Below are 23009 nucleotides of genomic sequence, written 5' to 3'. Positions count from 1 at the left end.
CAAGGATCCGTGGTATCAAGTGAAGCTGAAATTTTTCCTAAAACCGACCCAAGGATCCGTGGTATCAAGTGAAGCTGAGATTTTCCAAGGGAGATTTTACCGTTGAGAACAATACATCTTTAATGTGACAGTCCCAATTCCTGCATTTCTGTATTTTTAAACTGCCTTTTCTTAAGCTGCAGAAGAATATGGAGAGTTTCTGACTTCTGGTGCTTGGAGTGCCGGACCAGGCATCAACGTTGTGGGTTGTCTTTTCTTGACTTTTTCCAGCTCTTCTTCACCAATACTCAGATTTCTTCTGCTTTAAGCACAATGAATGCCATACCTATGTGTTACCTTTGAAATAGAGTTTTCGAAGAGAATATGGGATAAGTACTTAGTCCCCTTAGTTCAGTGCCTGCTTACAATTAGCATAGGAATAAAATTAATTGCATCATTATATCATCATATTTAGATATTGATATTTTATTTCTTGAGGGAAAAAGATCTATAAAGGATGTTTGTTGACACCTCTAAGTCTAAATTTCAGGACTGTCTCCTCCCATTTTCTTTATGAATTCCTGCCTGGATTGTCTTTCTTGACCTCTCTCTTTTTAACACTGAAAATTTTTACAGGTGGTTTGAAGCTATTTTCTAACAAAATTGTAAATATAATAATGCAGTCACTTACTATTTAAGTGACAATATAAGAAGAAAAATGATGTGAAGAAGTCTTAATCAAGGAAAATGAGCAATTGTTTGCAAATTGTAACCACGAGGAGTTCCTAGCAACGGGCAGTGATGGGAACGGAAGGGTTTTAAAGATCCTGCTATTGTGTAGGGCACGGACACTGCCTATTTCCATTGAAAAAAATTTATTGAGGGCTTACTATGTGCAAAACTCTATGCCGGGTGTTTCACTTGAGTGAAAAATATGGAAGATAACCTTTGCATCTAAGGAACTCTCTGACCAGTAGTGAAACTGAGATAAGTGCTGTGTAAATTGCTATGATCCTTGACACACCTCAGTGGACGGCGATCCGGTCCAGCCAGAGGGGATCTGGCTGAGTTGCATGCAGGAGATAATGGGTAGGAGATACAGGGGAGGGCAGGCCAGGTAGCTGAGCTGGAGGAGGCAGGACAGGTGGGAATGCTTGCGGCGTCACTGGGGGGTTAAGAGTCGACTGGTCTGGGGCGTAGAGAGCCCTGGCGAGCTAAGACTGGTCCTAAGTCTGTGTTTAACTTGGTAGATGTTAAAAGGATTATTGAAAGCGTTCTGAGTCAAGGCGGGATGTGTGGGCTTGAGGAGGATGACAGTGGCTGAGGCTGGACAGTGGGAGCCAGGTGGGAGGCCTGCATCATGGCGGCTGGGGAGTGGGGACCCGGAGGACTAAATGGACCGAACATGAGGAGGGGGGCAGGGGAGGAAGCGGAGGCGCGAGTCCAAACCCAGGCTGTTTCCCAGAAAACAGTGGTGGTCCTTAAGAGAGCAAGGAATGATAAGCAACGTGACTGGTGGGATAAATGTGATGGAATGAATTTTGGACAGTTTCAACTTGAGCTCCTAATAGAATCGCTCAGTCATGTCCGACTCTTTGTGACCCCATGGACTACAGCCCACCAGGCTCCTCTGTCCATGGGATTCTCCAGGCAAGAATACTGGAGTGGGTGGCCATGCCCTCCTCCAGGGGATCTTCCCGACCCAGGGATCGAACCTCTGTCTCCTGCACTGCAGGTGGATTCTTTATCACTGAGCCACCTGGGAGTCCCCCTGCTCCCCGCCAATAGGATGCCCGGATGGGAATGCCCCGTGGCAGTTGGTCTTGAGGATCTGGAGCTCGAGAGAGACTCTGAGGCTGGAGTACGCTCTGCCTTTTCCCAGTCCCCGTTGATGGCCCGTTTCCCTTCTTCATTTCCCAGCCTGGGCCTGGCTTCCCCTGCTGGCTCTGCCTTCTTTGATTACTGCTGCTTCCACAGCACCTTCCCGCCAAAGTCCTCTGTAGGCATCTAGCGATTGAATGGAGGTGTTTACCTCGAAGTTTTACTCTTCAGAGCTTGGCTCTCCACTACTGGTTGCCTACTTAAAAGATAATTCACTGAGTCAGATTAGTGTTATCCCAGCATCCCTATAGCATCCTCCCTTTGTAGGGATCTTACACGGTCAAGGTGTTCTCCTTCACTGGCACTTTCTCACTTGATAAAAAAGTTCTGGGCCTTGCCTGGCGGTCGAGGGCTAAGACTCTGAGCTCCCACTGTAGGCACGTAGATTCAGTCCCTGGTTGGGGAACTAAGATTCCGGATGCCTCACATGCACCACAGCTCCCCTGCCAAAAAAACAAGAAAAGAAACGGTCCTCCTATCGCATTTAAGCTGCCCCCAGCGTAGCAGATAATAGGTGTGCACAGTGACTGTTGATTGAATAGACGGATTGTGACAGAGGCAATTTTTAATATAATTTTTATTTATTTTATTTTTGGGTCCGTTGGGTCTGTATTGCTTTGTGCAGGCTTTTCTCTAGTGTCATCTAACGGGCTGCTTTTTGTGGTGGTGTTGGGGCTTCTCAGGCAGTGGCCTCCCGTTTTGTGGTCCCCAGGCTCCGGAGCACAGGCTCAGTAGATGTTGGCACTCAGGCTCAGCTGCTCCGCGGCCTCTGGGATCTTCCTGGACCAGGGATCAAAGTGGTGTCCCCCGCCCTGGCCATCGGATTCTTATCCACTGGACGAGCAGGGAAGTGGGATAGAGGGGCTTCGAACATCAAACTCACCCTCACGACTACTGTCCCCACCTATTCTATAGGCACATGTGTCCCACTCCATGATGTCCCATTAGAGGGATGTATGTGTTCCCTTGGTTCTGACACTGAAGCTCCAGTACTTTGGTCACCTGATGACAGGAGCCAGCTCATTGGGAAAGACCCTGATTCTGGGAAAGATTGAAGTTAGGAGGGGAAGGAGGTGGCGGAGGATGAGGTGGGTGGATGGCATCACTGACTCGATGGACATGAATTCGAGCAAACTCCAGGAGATGGTGAAGGACAGGGGAGCCTGGCGTGTTGCACTCTATGGTGTCACAGAGTTGGACACGACTTAGCAACTGAACAACAACAACAAAATGTGTTCCAAATGTCCTGTCCCACTGATCTGTTGAGGTTTAGTAGCAGCAAATGAAGAAACATACCTAAGTGTTTTAATTTCACCCATTATTGAATTGAAAAAGTATGTCATTCATACCTGCAAAGAAATCTTTTAGATTTTGCTTCATATTAAACATTGAACTTTCATAAAAGTCCTTAATGCTAGTATTAGAGACTAGCCCTTCAGTTGCCTCGTTGTATCTGTTTATACAAAAACTACACGCGCACGGGCTGCATATATGTGCACGTGTCAGTCCCTCAGTCGTGTCCGACTCTTTGTGACCCCATGGACTGTAGCCCGCCAGGCTCCTCTGTCCTTGGGGATTCTCCAGGCAAGAAGACTGGAGTGGGTTGCCATGCCCTTCTCCAGGGGATCTTCCCAACCCAGGGATCGAACCCAGGTCTCCTGCATGCAGGCAGGTTCTTTACCGTCTGAGCCCCAGGGCAGCCCTGTATATGCACAGCTGCTCTCAGTTCTGCTGTTCTATGTCTCAGACCCAGTTCAGACAGTCTTGACGTCTAGGATTATTTTCATTTTCTTACCGTTTAAGAAAGAGGACTCCTGCATGGTTCTCACGGTGGGGACAAAGTGGTTTCTCCTTTCTTATCAACGTTGTACACAAGTATGAAAGAACTATAGCATAAAAGTCACAAGGGTAAGTGGTCCCCTAGTTCTCCTCCCCTGAAAACAGGCAGCCAACGGAAGGTGGGAGTCAGTGCAGCTCAGTGTTCCCAGGGGAGAGAGCACCCGGGATTTCATTTCCCCAGACACTGACCACCAGGAAGACCACCAAGGATGGCAGGGAGCAGCCCACTGGCCTGGCAGCCTGGGGCTTGGTTCTCTGTTATGGCTGAAGCAGACATCACAGCTCTCTGTGGTTTCTAAGAACTGGTGGAATTTGCATGTTGAGAATCCTCGTTCCTTGGCATGAAGCAGACTCAAAAGCATCGTTGCTCATCATTTGTCATCTGTTGGAGAAAGAGCGTGTGATTTGTTTACTTGTAATGAAGCTTGACCGTACTTCTCCAGGGGCCTTTGCAAAAGAGGGATGTGTCAGCTTACAGACCTGTCCCCATGAATAAAACCACAGGCAAATGCTCCCCCCATCTACCCTTCTCCCCTCTCATTTCTGTGCTTTATGTCCCCACTGCTGGGCCCTCTTCAAGGGCTTATATGTGGGTGGGTTCAGAAACTTCAGATGATAAAGGACACCCAGATAATTGGCCAGTTCTCCAGAGTGTCTGTCCCCTCAGCTGCTGCCAGATTCCCTCTTAATGAGTCCGTGCAGTGACGGTGGGGTCTGAGCTCCTCCAGCTCCGTGGGAAAATGAGCTTCCCTGCATTGTAACAGCTTGCGGCTCGGGGGGAGGATGACAGCCATTGCACAAGTTTCCTTTGAATGTAGTTTTCTTTCCCATAAATGATACTTGGAGAATACACTTAAGGGGTTATTAGTTTTCTATTTCATGCTTGGCCTGTGTGTGAGAATAACACAAGCTGTCACTGCAAATCAGCAGCTCAACACGCTTGTCGGGTTAATGAGAGCATTTAATATTTGGCTCGATTAAAAATTAACGGATGAAAGTACATGTCCAGTGGAATTTGAAAATGCCTTTTGTAGGGACTGTTGGAAGGGCATGGCCAGTGAGTAAATTAGTGGTTTGCAGATGTGGAGACTTTGGGGAAATTCAGTACAAGTTGAGACACTTGACTCTTCCTTCAAGCGTCTCTACCTGTTTGGCTTATCATGAAGTTGAAACAGACGTCCTCGTTCATGTTAGAATGGACCCACTTGCATCTCTGTGCTTTCTGGTAAAAGAGTGCGTGTGTGAGCCTACAATTGAAGCAGACAGAGCAAGAAATGGGTTATTCCTTTATCCCACATTTTTTTTTTTTTTGAGTTGCCTGCATGCTGTAGGCCAGCGTGGAGAGGGGACAGCTGGAGTCCATGGGGCGGAGTTCATTCGACAGCAACTGTAGGAGCACAGGTGGGTGCTGGGGATGAAGACGTGCACCCCCGGCGCAGTGTTTATCAGAGTTGGGAGGTCCTCCCAGGACAGGTGCTGCAGAGGCTGGGCTGGGGGCAGAGTGCCTCCAGCAGGCAGAGCCTGGGGACAGAGGGGTCCAGGCTGCGTGAGGGTGGGACCCTTGCCTCCAGCACAGGCAGGGGGTGAGGGTTCCGTCCCTGCTCAGGGAACCGGGACTACCTGCCCCCCTGCCCGAGGCACCCTGCCAAAAAAGCAGGTGAGGCTGGAGTGTACCTCCATGAGGGGTTTATTCTAGAAAAATTACTCTGGCTCCACTCAGCTAACGAGACCAGTGATGTTACCGACCGGTGGAGGCGGGCCCAGGAGCCCTGCAGACCCTGGGAGCCCACAGACAGACGTGCAGCGAGGACCGCAAGCAGCCGCTCGCTTGGAGCCACGACTGGACTGGAGAGACTTGTAGGAAGATGTGCAATTGCCTGAATGCTTCAAAGCGTCACTCGTGTCTTCTTCAGTTCTAGTGGTCTTTTTCCTCTAGTCGCTTTGAAAAGAATACGGTCAATGTTCTGGTTATATATGAGTAGTTTTTAAATTTCCCATTCTCTTAAATTAACACTGCCATATTGAAACATTTTTTGTTAGAATTCACAAAAATCGTGAATCTTTTTGTTACAATGCGGTAATTCTTCATTAACAATCAGTTACTAAAGGTGTATTTGAAGAAAGAATTCAGTTAGGAAAGCCAGGTTTCCTAGAGTTGTGTTTCCAGGGGAAAACATCACAACAGTGGTCTCTCGCCTTGATGGTGTATTTTAAAGTTGCCAAAGGAGCTTCGAATCTGTTGGCCCATTTCATTTTCACAAAACTCGAGGCAGAGCGGGGTTATGTCCTCACTTCTTTTTGCCTTTCTCTCCCACACCCTTTTTATTATTTGTTTATTCACACATGAAGAGAAAACGTTGACTCACAAAGCTACAGGAGACCCAGTAAGTCCAGAGAAGCGGGAGTTCAGTGTGACTCAGAGTCCAGGAGATACTTCTCTCTGTGCTGCTTCTCAGAGTCTGTTTTCATAAGGACACCGGATTTCTTAATAGAAACCTAACGAGTGCATCCGATTTTGGAAAGTAGTATCCTTTACTGCTCTTTATCTCAAGCACTTTCAGGAAAAGTAAAATGTGGTCTCAACATTTCAGGTTATTTTGAGATGTGTTTTGTGTTAATGGCAGAGGGACATCTCATGTTTGCCACAGGACGCTCTTGAGCTGGGTGTACTTGACCTTGAAACTCCTCAGGGGTCAGTAACGCAGTGAATGTGAGAATTTGCTAAAACGCCACGTGAGGGTTCTGGAAGACAGCCCCTTTCAGCAGGGGGCAAGTGGGATTGTATGAATGTAAGTGATTGCTGCTGGCTGGCACCTAACTAGCAATCTGTGTTTTTATTTACTTTTAAGATCAGGCTCCTGTCTTTAGGGAACCAACATCAATTTGGAGAGTGAAGGGTTTTTTGAACTGAAACAAAGATGGTGCTTTGATCAGTAGAATTTCCTGAGTTCCTAAGGGGCATGTGGATTATACTTCAGTTCAACTTTGTTCATTCAATGAATAATTGTAAGAGTGCTGAATCTGTAACAGAAATCACGACAGCCAGGGACTGTCTCTCATTCCTCTGTGAATCCAACATTGGGGGGAAGGCAGGACAGTAAACAGGCAAGTGGTTGACAATATAATAAATACTGAGGCTGCTGCTGCTGCTAAGTCACGTCAGTCGTGTCTGACTCTGTGTGACCCCATAGACGGCACCCAACAGGCTCCTCTGTACAGCCCTGGGCTACAGCAAAGCAAAAACAGGGGGATTAGGTACAGGAGTGCTGATGGGGGAATTTAATGTCTTGTATTCATTTCTGAGTTTTTCCAGTAGTATTGTTTTTTACCCAGAGGATGAGTGGTTTTTCATTTAAAAAAATTTTTTATTTTATGTTGAAGTATAACCAATTAACATTGTGATAATTTCAGGCAGATGGCAAAGGGACTCAGCCATATAAATGTATTCATTCTCCCCCAAACTCCCCTCCCATCCAGGCTGCCACACAACACCGAGCAGAGGTCCCTGGCTGTACAGCAGGCCCTTGTTGGTGATCCAGTTTAAATACAGCAGTGTGCCCATGTCGATCCCGGTCTCCCTAATTATCTCTTCTGTCCATCCTTCCCTTCTGGCAGCCCTGAGCTCATTCCCTATGTCTGTGAGTCTGTTTCTGTGTTATAAATAAGTTCATTTATATGTTTCTTTTTATATTGTGCGTATAGGGGATGTCTATGCTGTTTCTCCTTCTCTGTCTGACTGACTTTACTCGGTATGACAGTCTGTAGGTCCATCCATGTTGTGGCAAATGACATGTTTTCATTATTTTTAATGGCTGAGTAATATTCCATTTATGTATGTACCATATCTTCTTTATCCTGAATGCCTTTAAAAAATTAACAGCTGAGAACATGGTGTTATATCTTAAAGTGAATCTCTCTCTCTCTCTCTCTATATATATATATATATATTACAGCTTGCATATGAGTTTAAAATGGGTGTCCATGATTAATACAGGATTAAAGAAGACCTGCTATCTTTTAAATTTATTTTTATTTTTTGGCCATGTCACCTGGCATGTGGGCTCTCAGTTTCCCAACCAGGACTCAGACTCACACCCCCTCACTGGAAAGTGAGTCCCTAACCGCTGGACCACCAGGGAAACCCCGGACCTACTGTTTTTGGCTCAGTGCCTGGAGCGCTTTCCCCGTTACCCCTGCCGATCCTGCCACACCCCCTACTTCCATTCCCCCCACACTGGTCATTGGCCTCAGTCACTGGGAGTCAGGAGGAAGGAAGGAAGCTAATATTAATTGGACCTCAACATGTGCCAGCCTCTGAGTTGAACACCTTTATGGATAGAAGATTATTTAACCCTAGTAACCTCCCCTCTGAGGGTAGGAAGTAGAATTATGGATGAGGAAATAGAGGTTCTGCAAAATCAAGTCACTGCCTAGTAAGAGGCAAAACCAGATCCTTTTTTAGGCCATCCAAGTGGTCATTGATAGCCTCTGAGACGTCAAGAAACTTTTTAAAATCTAAAAACAGAAATTATGAAAAATAACAATCTGATGCATATGACTTTTTGGTTTCTTTTGCATCTTTTTAGGAAGCCAGTCAGCCGTCTTTATTTTAGTAACTAGGAGGTGAAATCTTTCATTCTATGGACTTTTAAAGTTCTTTTATAGTTGAAAAGAGAGAGAGAGAGACGCGCACACACAGAGAAACAAAGTGTTTCTTCTGTCTCTCTCCTCTTTGGCTCCAATAGTCTGTATAAATAGCCTTTGAAAAATACCATAGTAATCACTGTTTCATACCCAGACCAGACACCTGATTCAGAAACCCTCCCCAGGGCCCGCGTGGGGTGGGGTGTGTGTGTGTGTGTGTGTGTGTGTGTTGGAATAACAAACCCACAGTGCTTTCCTGGTTCAAGAGAAATGATCTCACTGTCCAATTGTAACCTGCCTAATGCCTTCATCAAAACAGGGACAAGTCTGCGGTTTTACCCCTGGTTTGATCCTTGGCCCTTCACTGTTCTTATTTTAGGCATGACCTTCATGTTTTTTCCAAGAGTCCAGAGTTGGAATGACATGTTACTACCCTTTGCAAGATGACGATGTATCTGTTTTTACATTTAGCTGTAAATTTTATTCTGCTCATAAACAAACCCACCTCCAGCAACTGTGCCGCATCAGGAGGGCTCTTTCCGTCCCCTCAGTGTGATTTGGACACGTTTGGCCAGAACAGCACAGTGCTTCCAGCATAACATTCCCGCAGGACGCTGTGTTGATCTCAGGGCTCAGGGAGTGTCCGCATGGGCCAGGAAACTATTCTTAAAAGAAACTAAAACACCAAATTCTGACAAGATAGGAAACTCTTACTAGGCTCCTTATGAAACTCTTCCCCACCCCCCACCCCCACCGCAATCTCATTAATTGTTATATCTCTTGATGTTATTAAACATGTAGAGATGGAATGTTTAATTTTAGGTTCATGTACAGAGTGAAATAACTCAAATTCAAGAGGGGAAAAAAAAAAAGAACTGTTTTAAGAGATTTGCTTAATAAAGCATTATAACTTTTAGAGTAGACCTTCATGATATTTCATAAGGAAGCAAAAAAGGAAGGGGAATTATTTTTCAGGCAGAGGGACAATAGTAACCTTTCATTAAGCGAGACAGAGTTCAACATCAAACCCTCCAAGCCCTGGGTTCTGTGTTTGCCAAACTGAACAGACCACCTGATACAGCCTCTCTCTCGTGGACCAGACTGCTTTCAAAACACTGTTCCAATACAACCTGAAATGTTTCATTTATAAGCTCTCACCCAACAGTATGATATTTTAAAAGGCTGCCTCTGCTCTTTTACAAATCCTCAAACATCCCAGTGACTCCAGATATTTGGGATCTTTGTTCTCTTCATGACCAAGTACGTGACCTCAGGGTTGTCTGGCTGGACCTCAGGACGAGAGGAGGCTTTGGAGTCTGTGTCCAAGACGGGCTTCCCGGCCTGCTCTGCGCCAGTTCTCCCTGGGATTGCCCAGGCGCCCTGTGCGCTGTGAGAGCACCCCTTTGTCACCGGTATTGTTACTTGTGAGCGAAAGGCCTTTGGGACTGCAGACACCATTCACGCCTTTGGAGACCTCTGCTTTGGTGATTCTGATGATCCTCAGGCCAAATAGGAACGAGGAAGTAATTTCAACCCCTGCCTTGCAGAGGGATGTCACAGAGTTCATCACATAAAGCATGTGACGAATAAAAGCATGGCCATCATTCTTAAGAGGTTTGCTTTAAAATACATATATACATATATTACATATCTGTACATACGTGTGTGTGTATCTAGTGATAAACCGTACGTAACTAAAATGCACCATTTTAGTCATTTCTGGGCACAGTTCAGTGCTAATACGCACGTTCACACCATCATCCAGGGCTTCCCTGGCGGCTCAGACGGTGAAGAATCTGCCCGCAGCGCAGGAGACCTGAGTTCGATTCCTGTGTGGGGAAGATCCCCTGGAGAAAGGAAAGGCAACCCACTCCAGTTTTCTTGCCTGGAGAATTCCATGGAGGGAGGAGCCTGGTGGGCTAGGGAGATATAAATAGTATTTACCTCTAGGGACTGTCCTGACAATTAACAAGTGAATACTTGCACAGCCCCTGGAGTAGTGCCTAATACACAGTTATCACTGTATAAATCATAGCCATTGTTACAATAAAAACAATTTCAAGCTGTACCATCATTCATGCCCAGAACTTTTCTTCGCCCTGAGCGCCCTCCTCCCGCTAGGCGCAGGGAGCCGCCATCCTGGGCTCTGTCTCAATGAACGTGACTGCACTAGGCATCTCAGGTAGGTGGGATCATACAATGCTTGTCCTTTTGTGTCTGGTTTATTTTGCTTAATGTAATGTTTTCAAGGTTCATCCATGTTGCAGCATGGCTGGGAATTTCATTTGTTTTTAAGGTTGAATAATTTTCCACCCAATTAAAAAAAAAAATACATCTTCTCTCAAGGTTAGTTATCATTTTTCCCCAGCCAGTAGGAACCGTGGATATAGTTAATTAGCACTGAGTTGGCAGAGGAGGCCAGCAAATTATTGAAAAATTATTTCTAAGAGTCTGATTGTAAGGAACAAGATAAAAATGCTATTAAGATTAGCCCATGGAATAAAGAGCACGGCCGTGTGAGGCTCCTCTGTGTGGGGCAGGCAGTAATGAAGATCTCGGTGCCCCTGAGGTTATCGGTGGGGTGTGAGCGGGGCGGTCTTCCTTACTCCTGAGGATGCTGCTGACTCATCAGCTCAGGCTTCGCTTCCATAGGAAGAGCCGAAGAGTTCAGGGAAAGTGGGTGATGCATTTCAGAAGTACTTCTGAATCTTATCCATTCCGAATTGTTATTTATGTATTTATTTTTTTAAGATTAGGCTTCAGTCATCTGAAAAATCCACTTAAGTGAAATGATTCATTCCAGAGAGTGAAACAGAGGAAGGAAAGCAGTAATGGTGTTAAAAAAAAAATTTTTTTAAAGACCGAAAGACCTTAAATGATTTTTATGTACCTGCTGTAATTTTTCTTCTCCTGCCTCGTTTTTTTGAGTGGAGAACTAGTAGGAACTCAACCCAAGTGGCTGTGACTGTTCTGACTCCTGGGGGCGTTTTTGCTGTCTCGCTGCACTTCAGTTTTCCTCTCCGTGCACACATTACATCGCTGGCATGTTTAGAAGAGCCGCGTGACACAGAGTAGCTCGTGTGAGGAGCTGCTTTATAGTCAGTGCCTGAACTCTGAGCATCTGACTCCTGACTTCAATCTGAAACGTGTGCGTGTCTGAATCTTTGTGACCCCGTGGACTGCAGCCGGCTAGGCTCCTCTCTCCATGGGATTTTCCAGACAAGAATACTGAAGTGGGTTGCCATTTCCTCCTCCAGTGGATCTTCCCTGCCCAGAGATTGAACCCGTTGTCTCTTGAGTCTCCTGCATTGGCAGGTGGTTTCCTTACCACCAGCACCACCTGGGAAGCCCTCAATCTGAAACCATCTTACAATGAAATGTGGTCCTTTGTTCATTTCACATTCTCTGTGCCTGCTAGGGGTCTGGACGTGATCTCTGGCCTCATGGAGGGCAGTCTCCAGGGAAGACAGACACAAATACATGCGACAGTCCAGTGAGTTTTTTCCTGAGAAAGTTAAGGTGGCTTCTCAGAGGATGAGCCATTTCGCCTGGGTCTTGAATGATGAGTAGGAGCTTGTCCCATGGACAATGGGAAAGGCTACCATGTACGCATTAACGGAGTCCAAGAAGGGTCTGACAAGCTTGACAGTGGTACAGGGGTCAGCCTGACCAGAATGTGGGGATTACAGGGGAAAGGAAGGAGATGAAGCTGAGGCACAGTGAGGCTGATTCATTCAGGCCCTGAATGTCTCTGTAGGGAATTCAGCTTTGATTTTTCGTGCAGTGGAGATCTGGTGAACGTTTCTAGCAGGATGGTGGTGTGTATGTGTGTGTTGGGGGGAGGGCAGCACGGAGCGGGATGGGGGATGGGGCGGGGGTCCTTCTTGGGGTGCAGCTGGGCACCAGCCCCTGCACGCCTGCCCCATCTTCCCACTGAGATGGGACAACCATAGTAGGCTTTCAAAGGCAGAATCAGAGACTTCCTGGCGGTCCAGGGGTTAAGACTCCACGCTTCCACTGCAGGTTTGACCCCTGGTTGGGGAACTAAGATCCCACCTGCCACGCATGCAGCGTCCTCCCCAGAAAAGGTAGAATCCGTGAGATTCGTTGGAGTTGAGGACTTTGGATGCCATTTGACCATCATTGAACACTCCGGGGCCAGCACAGACTGGGTGCCCGGTAGATGCCAGCTGTCTCGCTGGTGGAATGGACAGTTGCCGTGGGGCCCTCCGAGCGCTACTGCAGGCTTCTCGCGGCGCCCGGCTGTGCTCGTGATGAAGCAGAGGTTCCTGGGGTGCGCGCTCCGTGCCGGACGCTTCCTGAAGCTCTGCGTGATCGCGCCTGTTGGTTCCGGCCGTCGGTGAGCTGGGGTTAGGCGCGCTTCACGACCTCTCCCCTCCTTCCACAGTCTCCCGAAAGCTGCTTCTCTGAGGCCCCAGAAGAGATGACTCGGGCAAACCGAACCCGCGGCAGGACGCGGAGCAGCCTGTTTAGGAAACCACTCATCTGCCGCAGAGGCACCATCTGAGATGACCGCAGTAGAAGCAACGGGGCAATAATCACCGCGCCACAGTCTTTTCCCTGGCGTGAGAAACCGCTTTTGTAATGAAAATGGAATTTCTCTGGGAAATCGTCCTAGAAAGAGATAGGCAGCTGAAATAAAATAACAAAGATGTAAATAGTGTCGAACAGTTTTCTGCGTGTTTTCCCCGTGACACTTGCCTGCCTGGCGGTGTCACTTACGTTGTTCACTCGCCATCTGCAGTCGGACCCCTCGGCCCGGAGGAAGAGACAAGGAGCGGGGCGCGGCCCCCGAGGCCCCCTTATCTCGAGCATGCGTCGCACACGGGGCTGCCGTCTGGAGGGGCCGCTGGGGTCAGCGTTGCCCCCAGGGCAGCAGCCTGTGGCTTTCTAGAAGGAAGAGGGGGTGAGTTTGGTTTTCCTGGGGGCCCACGGCGTTCAGGTGCGTGTGTCTGCCTGGATGGGTGCAGCCCTGCGTGGGGCTGTAAACACAGGCCACAGGTCCGAGTCGTGGAAAGTAAACTCTTGTCATAACCAAGGAGGTGGCGGTCAGGTCTCATCTCAGAGCTCCTTCACGTTTACCCCGGAGGACCTTGATGTTCGTGTCAGTGTGGGAGGGTTCTGTTGCGATGCTGATTCTGATTGGGGGGGTCTCTCTTGCTCTCCCGCCCTCGTAACTGGGGACCAAGAGCAGTGGCCGTCGCAGCCCAGAGGGAGGGCGCAGCCTGGAGACCAGCCAAGTCCCCTTGGCTCCAACCTTACGCAAATCTGCTCAACAGAATGCGGATGGTTTCACAGGGATGCAGGACCCCGGGCTACGTGCTCGTCTGTTTTCAGCCTCTCCTGGGCGCTTAGCAGCAGCCGCTTCACAGGCCAGGCCCGCAGTGCGGCCGGTTCAGGATGCCTTGGAGGAAGGGCTCGGAGCGCCGTGGAGACCTCGCTGGCCTTTCCTCCTGAGCAGCAGCGTCCCTTCTGGCTCCTGAGACCAGGGCTTCCATGTTGTGAGAGCAGGAACAGTTCAGCACGGACTGGTGGCTTTTGTTGTTGTTCTCAGCTGCTAAGTTGTGTCCGCTTCTTCGCAACCCTGTGACCTGCAGCATGCCAGGGCTCCCTGACCGTCACTGCCCCCTGGAGTCTGCTCAGGCTTTTCAAGCCCTGTACTGCCCCTCTCATCCCAGTCTGCCTCTCAGCACTTGGCATCCCACACGTCGACTCACTGCGAAGCAGTGTGCTCAGCACTGATCAGAGGCTCATGTGTGCCAGAAAAGTGTGGACCTGAGTCTGAAATCTACCCTGCACTGTCCAGTATGGGCCCCCAGGCATGGTGGCTCCGGGCCCTGTGAAAAAAGGGGAAAGTGAAAGTCACTCAGTCGTGTCCAACCCTTTGCGACCCCATGGACTGTACAGTCCATGGAATTCACGCCAGAATATTGGAGGGGGTAGCCGTTCCCTTCTCCAGGGGACCTTCCCAACCTAGGGATCGATGCAACTGGACTGTAGAATACACACTAGGTTTCAAAGACTTAGTATGAAAAGATGAATGCAAGCTACTCATTAGTCACTGTTCTGTTAATTGTGTGTTGAAATGATAACATTCTGGATATATTGGATGGAATAAATATATTCAGTGTGGCTACTAGTGAATTGAAAACGACATCTAGGGCCCACGTTTTATTTTTATTGGATGCGTGGGTCTAGACTGCTCACCGTTTATCGCATAGTGTGGCCCTCTTTTGATTCCTGTGTTTGGATGTTATTATAGAGGAGGGCTGGAGAAGGCAATGGCAACCCACTCCAGTGTTCTTGCCTGGAGAATCCCAGGGACGGGGGAGCCTGGTGGGCTGCCGTCTGTGGGGTCGCACAGAGTTGGACACGACTGAAGCGACTCAGCAGCAGCAGCAGCAGCGGCGTAGAGGACGGCAGAAAGGCGTGCCGTGTAGACAGTTTTGTGTCATGTTATGTAACTTCGCCAAGTGGGTTAAAGCCAGGTTCTGGTTGATCCTATTGTTGGTCCATCAAGGTAGCAAAGGCCTGGCCACACTTAGTTTATAGTTGAATGTTTTTCAAGGATGATTTCACTCGCAAGTATAATTTCAGACTTTTGACTTATAGTTCACTGCCTGTAAGAAATAACCTGAAAATTACCTGTGGAAATATCTACCATGTCAAGATAGTGGAATGAGGTCCTATCTAAAGTAACTAAGTCTGTGTCTGTAAATGGACTCAGCCATGTCCTCCAGCCCAACACGACGCTTTAATCAGAGAGTATAGCTGGTGTTCAGTGGAAAGAATTGACTCATGTGGAATGTTTGTATCCGTCAGGTCAAGGGCAGTGGAGGGTCAGGCCATGGAGTCATGACAGGGGACCGTTCCTTCTGTTGGAAGTCAGCCACTGTCGTGTCCGACTCCTGGTAGCAAAAAGCAGAGTCAGTGGATCTCACCTGTCAGGGAGGTCTGAGATTGAGTGGGGTCATTCGTGGGATGGAAGGACAGACATCTGTGGGGTGGAGGACAGAGCAGGACCCTGGCTGAAGCGGCAAGGGCCGAGATGCAGGAATTCACATCCGGGTTTTACTCCCAACACTTCTGACAGCAAATGTGCGGGGTTTTCCGGACGCCAACAAGCAGTTCTCCAAATTCCTGGATGTCAGCTGGGTGTCCTACACTTCAGCTCAGTTCGGACACTGACTCCCTGGAGTTTCGAATCAGTTCCCCCGCACATTAAGGGCTCCGTCCCTCAGGACTGCCGCACTGTGGACTCCAGTTGGAAGCCTGGGCCACTGAAGGGCTCTTGGAGCCCTTCCTCGTGCTCGCCGATCTGTTGGGGCGGCTCACAGGGCTCAGATGCGCTGCTGTTACTGTCGCTGGTTTGTTCTAAAGGGCACAGCTCGGAAGAGCCGTGTGGGCAGCGGGATGTGGAGCGGGGGCATGGACCTCCGCGCCCCCTCTGGTTGTGCCACCTGCCAGCACCCCAGAATCCTCGCTGACCTGGAAACTCTCAGAACCCCATAGGGGAGGGGCTTTACTGCCGTTTCATTGTGTAGACATGATGTATTAATGTCATCCATTTCTGGCCCTTAGTGATCAACTCCGTCTCCAGTTCCTCCCCTCTCCCCGGGAGGTCTGGGGTCCCAACCCCCAAGCACGCCTTGGCCTTCCTGGTTGACCAGCCTCCACCCTGAAGGGATCCCGCAGCCCTCAGGCATCTCCTTAGCACACAAAGCACACTCCTCACTGGAGATTCCAAGGGTCAGGAACTGGGGAGAGGCCACACTCCATCACAGGTGCTCCTCTCACCCCGTCTCTCAGGGAGTGACGAGGATTTTCAGAGCTCTGTGCCTGGAACCAGTCGGTGTGGTGGTCAGGCTGAGTCGCTTAGTCACGTCTAGACTCTGGGAGACCCCATGGACTGCAGCCCCCCAGGTCCCTCTGTCCATGGGATTCTCCAGGCAAGAATACCGGGGTGGGTTTCCATCTCCTCCCCCAGGCGATCTTCCCCACCCAGGGGCAGAGCACACGTCTCCTGCTCTCCTGCACGGGCAGGCAGGTTCTTTAGCACCGAGCCACTGGGAAGCCCACCAGGACTGGAGACAAGGCCAAATGCCTCTTTTGCATCGTGTCACACAGCGAAGACGGACAGAGGATGGAGAGGTGGACTTCTGGGAAAGAAGAGAGGAGCTGTCAGGGCCACAGCCAGGAGGAGGGGTGGCAGTGAGGTTAGCGCGGTGTTCGGGGCCCTGAGAGCCGAGGGTCTTGGCTGTATCCTCCTGCTCCTCCGCAACCTGCTCTTCGGCGAGTCACACTCTTCTCTGAGCTTCAGTTACTTCATCTGCAAACCAGGGAGGTAGGTTAGAAGGTCCGTCTAAAATTTTGTGATTCTCTGAGCTTTGAAGGCCAGAGAATGAGCTGGGATGGTATTAATAAGGTATCCATGAGAGTGTAGCGTTTGGCTTTTACTGCTGTTCTTCCTTTTGTCTCATCTACTCGGGGGCCCTGAGACCCACGGCAAGTGTCAGTACGATTGTTGGTGTGGACCATTCGTTTGGCCCCAGATGAGCAGAGGTGGGGTCGGGGTTGCCTTGCGGCTGCAGCCTGCACACGTGTGTTGCAGTGTAACAGCTGAAAACACGCACGCTTAATTTACTTTCTTGGCGCTCTCTGTTCTCCTCCTCCCCATACCTTCTGTGATTTATAATTATTTCTCCTCTCATATCTTGAGAGTCTCAGGTAGCCGTTTTCCCACATGGATCACAAGCTTTAATAAATCACTCCTGTTCTCTGTCTACCACTGTTTTCTCTACCCTCTACTTCCTGTGAGTTTAAAAAGTTTCTGGGCCACTGCTGAGCTGGAGAACACTGTAAGAATTTAACCACCTTTCCTTTTCAAAGACGATATTTTAATTGCTTTTAGTAAGTGCGGGAGACAAAAACCCTCCGATCCCAAGGTAGCTTTGAATTTGGTCGAGCATCGCTCTGGAGCCCAGGCCCCCATGGGGGCCCAGCTACCCCCGCCCCCACCTCGTCTCCTCCGCTCAGTGCCAAGGAGCCTGGCACGGTTTCTGTTGGAATGAAAAGATTGGCTGAGGTGCCCTAGACAGCAGCCCCACCAAACTGTGCAGAAGGTTTAGTCTACATACCAAGGCAGCCTGGGTATTAATTGCATTCTCTGTGATCACAGAAAAGGCGCTGAATTATTCTCTTCGCATTTTAAGAATGACAGGCTGTGGCTGTGCCAGCTCTGAGCATCACACGTGGTAACACGCGGCACAGAGATGCTGCGTTTGGCTGTTTAAAACGCATGGACGTGACGGTCTATGGTCGGCAGGCAGCTCCGTCTTGAAAAAGGGCTAAAGTTGAACTGTTTCGTAACTGGTCCCTGTCGAAGGTCAGGAGCCTGGTCAGGAAGGGTTGCCGCAAGCTGGCGTGAGCTATGAGAGCGTTTCCCGTGTGGGAACCTTCCTGTGAGTTTGAAGCGGGGCTGCTCTGGCAGCCTTGCTGCGGTTGAACCTCGGCTTTGTGGTTGTGCAGGGGCTGGAGAAAAAGGGGCCCGGCGCCTTCCGTGTGTCCTTGTCTTCGCCTCTCCCAGGCCTGTGCCAGCGTGCACGTGCGCACCCCAACAGCTCGGCTCAGAGCTGCGTTCTCGCTCGCCGCGGCCCCTTTGAGTCCGCGTTCCCTCTGCGCGGAGCACCCCCGTTCACCACGCGCGTTTCTCTCCCACTCTCTTCTCTGACCCTGCTGAGGCTTTCGGCTCAAGAGCTGCTGGTGAAGACTGCCTAGCCGCGAGGAGAGGGGAGAAGCAGGCGTCAGCCCGTGTGGTGGGGTTTCCTTCGCTGAAAACTGTTAACTCTGTGCAGCATCCCACCCTTCCTTCTCAGCCCCCCCAAAAGAGGGGGCTCTGCTGAGGGTAGGGTTCGAGTGTGTTTTGGTTTAAGGTGTTCAGTGGTTCAGAGAACCTCTCATTCTGGGCAGTGCTGTCCAGAGAAGTATTTAAATTTCCTAAGATTGAACCTCGACCTCCCTTCCTTCCATCCCTGTGGCTCCTGGACCGCCCTGCAGGGTGGAGGTGGGGGAGCAGCCACTGGGAGCCCGGCTTGGCCGCGATGCTGGGGGGGCCTGGGTCGCCTGCTGCGCGGGTCACGTGTTCACGGGCTCTTCGTTTTGGAGCGTCCCCATCTGAGTGCTGCTGTTTCTGTTCAGCTGCTCGGTCTGCCCCATGAACTGCAGCATGCCCTCTCCACTGTCCACTGTCTCCCAGAGTTTGCTCAGATTCACGTCCACTGAGTCGGTGATGCTGTCTGACCATGTCATCCTCCGCCAGCCCGCCCTCCTCAGCGTGTGCCCGCGGCCACAGAGAGGCTCCAGAGACCACCAGGTGGGGTGAGAGCCGCCCTTGGTATCACTTGTCACCCGCGTCAGGACAGAGGTGCCCGAGGCCCGAGCAGCTTCTGCCTGAGCCCGCACCTCCTGCGGGTGCCGGCTCCTCTTTGCTTGTGTGTGTGTGAGTGTGAGGGTGCATCTCCCGCGGCGGAAACTCCTGCAGCAGGCACCTTTTCTAACAGTCCCTCTCCCCACCTGCACACACCTGTTTCACTCACAGAATCACCGAGAACTTTTAAGCCAGCCTTCAGTGGCATGTCCTGTGGCTGAAGAACCATTCATTTGAGACCCAGGGGAATGGCTCTGTCTTCCTTCAAAGACCAGCCTGCCTGCTGCCCATCCTGAGTGCCTGCCAGGAGCCACGCGACATGCCTTCTCCTTCCGTGTGTGAGCCCCCCTGTTGATCATCAGACCGCAGCTCCCAACCCAGAGTGCCGTATGTAAGTGCAGGAGAGGAAGGCTGGGTTATTTATTAGATACACTGTGCTATCTAGAATTTTCTAAAATTGTGATATTCTGTTTCAGTGTTCACATTAACCTATTAAATCACCATTCTTTCAGATCTAGGAAGACCATAAAATTTGTTGTCCAAGCTGGGGTACTTGTGAGAATGAACAGAAGGTATTAGGAATTCGTACTCTTGGACGTCAGGGTAAACGGGTGGTCCCAGCAAATTGGCATGCATAGCAATAACCCTGGCACATCCATCTTTTTAAGGATTGGACACCATTATTTTTTTCAGTTTTGTGCCAAGTCTTCCAGCATTTTTCTGAAAACCAGATGCACTGCTTTGTGGGTTTCTGTGTCCTTCTGCTAAAACATCACCCTCCAAACTCACTAGAACCACCTTTCTTCTACTCAGTCTCTCGAGGTCTCGTCCGGCCCTGTGTCTCCCACCCTCGGGACGAAGTCCGGTCGCGAGTTCCTGGTGCCCGGCTCTCCTGTGAGCTCAGCTCTGCTTTACAGTTGGCTTCTAGGCTTCTTGGACTGTAATTGAACTTCCTTCCCATGGGATTCTTCTCTCACACAAATTCGTCTCTTTGTTTAGGAGACTAAGAATAGGAGGAAGAGACATAAGCTAGACTCTGTCTGCTTCGGCAAGGTTGTCTCCCACCTTCCTACGTGAGGAAGGGATGTATCTGAAGAAGGCTTGCAGCAGTTTTGTTTGTTTCATTGAGGGGAAAAAAGAACAGTCATGAGTAGCCTGGGACCTTGTTGGTGGGACAGAAATGGTTCCATACGGACTGAGTTCTAGGGCTGTTTGCTTGTCTCTGTGCTGTTGAAACTGCCCTTCTGTGCAGCCTTACAGGGGGGATAGGTATTGATTTAAATTGCAGACTCCAAGAGGGTGAAAGTCACTCTGTTGTGTCTGACTCTTTGCGACCGCATGGACTGTAGCCCGCCAGGCTCCTCTGTGCATGGACCCCCTGGTAAGATTACTGCAGTGGGCCATTTCCTCCTCCTGGGATCTTCTGACCCAGGGATCGAACCCCGGTCTTCTGCACTGCAGGCAGATTCTTTACCTTCTGAGCCCCCAGGGGAGCTCCCCAGGAGGGTTGAGGCCCTGTGTGTCTCACTCTCTGTGAACGGCGCCCAGGGCAGGGCTGTGAGTCTGCCGACCCTCGACGGGCATCAGCTTCCATGCTCAGGCTGACCTGCTGAATAGCCTCATGCCACATGTGACATTGGCCGCCCTGCCACGTAACTTTCCTGTCAACACCGTGTTGTGAGTCTTTGATAAGAAAAGTGATGACTTTTTGAAGAATGTAGAATTTTCTTTTTGTAACCACTAACTTCCATCTGCCCATTCAAAATAATAATACATTTGGGGAACAACTCAGTGATTCTTTCAACAAATAAAGAAGAATGGAAACCCAGCAAACAGGCCCTCAAGAACTTGATACTGGAAGAAAACCAGCCTCATCTTACCAGGTAACTCTTGTGAAAACCTTATCCTTTTTTTTTTTTTTTTTTTTTTTTGCTTTTTTTGCACGTTTCAGTCTGCAGCTCAAGTAGGCCACAGGAAAAGCATGGCGTACCTTCAAAGAGCCGGTTGGGCTGGCTGGGCTCTTTGTATTCGTGGAAAACAGCTGTGGGTGCCGAGCGCAGAGGTCGGGCTTTTGTTCCACGCGAAGGTGGAAAGGCTCGGTCCTGAGCCGCGTCGATCTTCCGTGGTGGAGGAGTTGGCAGATATGGAGAGCTTTCTCAGCGTCTTCGGGGCTTTTGAAACGAGTTCCTAATGAGCTGGGGAAGAGAGATGCGGGACAGCCGTGGGAGGAGGAAAGAAACACCTTCCCACACAGCGCTCGCATCTTCTCTTGGTTAGTGTCTGGGCTGCTGCAGAGTGAATGAATTAGATTGTTTGTTTCCATTGCCTTCTACCGAATAATAGAAGTACCGCTCGAAGCCCTGCGTTCCAGTTTTCCTGCAGCCTGAAGCGGGAATGAAGCCTGTGAAAGGAGAGCTGTCCAAGCCCTGAGTTGTATTTCCCTCCTTCCCTCGCGCTCTCTCTCAAACGAAACGTCAGCAGTGGGGCTTAGCCTAAGCTTTGGTTGTAAAGGACTGCAGCTCTCGCCTTTATTATGAATGAGGTGGTGAGGTGTTTCATTTCAAGTTAGAAACGAGCTTTAGGAACTCGCTTTGTGTTTGGGGGAATGTGTTGAGTAAGCGGTTTGGAAGGTCCTTTAAAGCCGCTATTAATGCCGCTAGCCTTGACACCTCTGTCTGTCCATTAGTCAGTCTGTCTCTCCCTTTTCTTGACTCTGGCGAGTGACCTCCGTCCCGGCAGCTTGAAAGTCGCCGGAGGCAGCTGTTTCTCGGACGGGCACTTCCGAGAGCCCCAGCTCTGCTTCTGTGCTGTTTCCCGAGGAGCCTTCCCACCTGATTTTCTGCTGGCAGCTCCCGTTTCACGTGTGATCAGGACTACATTCCTCACGACCCTCCAGCACCTGTCTTGGGCTCAGCGAGTCTCCCTTCACGTGATCGCTGTTCTCGTGGCCTCCCAGTGCGCAGCAGGAGTAGTGTGAGTCACTCAGTCGCGTCTGAGTCTCTGTGACCCCGTGGACTGTAGCCCGTCAGGCTCCTCTGTCCATGGAATCCTCCAGGCAAGAAGACCGGAGTGAGTTGACGTTTCCCTCGCCAGAGGATCTTCCCGACTCGGGGATCGAACCTGGGTCTCTTGCATTGTGGGTGGATTTTTTGCCGTCTGAGCCTCCAGGGAAGCCCAGGGGTGCCGTGGAGGCTGTATCTTCCTGCTTCTGCTCGCTCACTCCTGACTTCCCTGGTTCTCCCTGCATTTTGCACCCCTAACTCCTGCCAGGTGGCTCTTTCAACCGGCCTCAGTTTCGCCTCACTCCAGTCTATCTTATGCTTTGTAACAGAGTTGATCAGAATTCTTGGCTGATTTTTTTTTTTTTTGTCAAAAAAGGGCTCCTCCTCTCCTCCAAGATAAAGGATTCCCCTCTTTAATAAAATTCACTTCTAATGGTGAATTTTCAGCTTTCAGCAGCCCTTGCTACTCCCAAGCAAGATTTCCTACTCTTTAAACTCATCCTGTCTTCTTTGCTCTGGGTGTTATATTTTCTTGCTGTTTTTACATCCCAGAAGGCTCTGCTTTCACCTGTTTTCTGAAAGTCTCCATCCCGAAGGCTCAGACCTCCTGGAAGAAGGTGACCTGGCTGGCTTCCACATCTCTATCCCCTCCTAATCCCTGTTGTGACTCCATTCAAAGCTCTGTGACATGCTGTCTGATGTGGCTTTGATACGCAAGTGTTTGCCATCTTTTTCCCCCCTCCTTGCTGAGCTTATAAACTTGCTGGTATCTTCTTGCCTAAAAAAGTCTCCTATGTGTAATTACATTTGCTGAGTGAATGAGGTTAGTGGCTTTGCCATCTCTTATTGAAGACCTGTTTACTTCTCTCCTTCCTTCATTCTTTCGACAGTCATAAATTGAGAACCTGCTCTAGTGCTAAGTGTGGAGATACATCTGAACAAAGCTAAGATCCCTGCCCAGAAGGTGCTTACATTCTAGATTCTCCCTAAGACAAACCGTACTTGCACCCACGCTCCTCGGCTCTTGAAGAAACGGGAAGCATTGTAAATGTGATTATAGATTGTTCCGTGATTAAACTTGGCTTCCACGAACATTATGCCTTCTTAGTAGTTTCCAGCTTTGAGGATCTGACTCTTAGAATTGACGCTGCATCCCAGTGGCTATGCTGAAAACTCTACCGCTTTTCCTTGCCTGACCGTGAAATCAAGTCATTTTG

General features: G+C 49.7%; 1 protein-coding gene across 1 annotated transcript in view; it reads left to right on the top strand.

Moving 5' to 3' along the window:
• BCL2 (BCL2 apoptosis regulator) overlaps window positions 1-23009 on the top strand; it is a 195416-nt gene that overhangs the window by 8563 nt on the left and 163844 nt on the right. The gene's annotated exons all lie outside the window — the stretch shown is intronic.

This window comes from Bubalus kerabau, chromosome 21, assembly GCF_029407905.1.
Source record: "Bubalus kerabau isolate K-KA32 ecotype Philippines breed swamp buffalo chromosome 21, PCC_UOA_SB_1v2, whole genome shotgun sequence".
Taxonomy (NCBI): Eukaryota; Metazoa; Chordata; class Mammalia; order Artiodactyla; family Bovidae; genus Bubalus; species Bubalus kerabau.
This window is presented reverse-complemented; position numbering and strand designations above follow the sequence as displayed.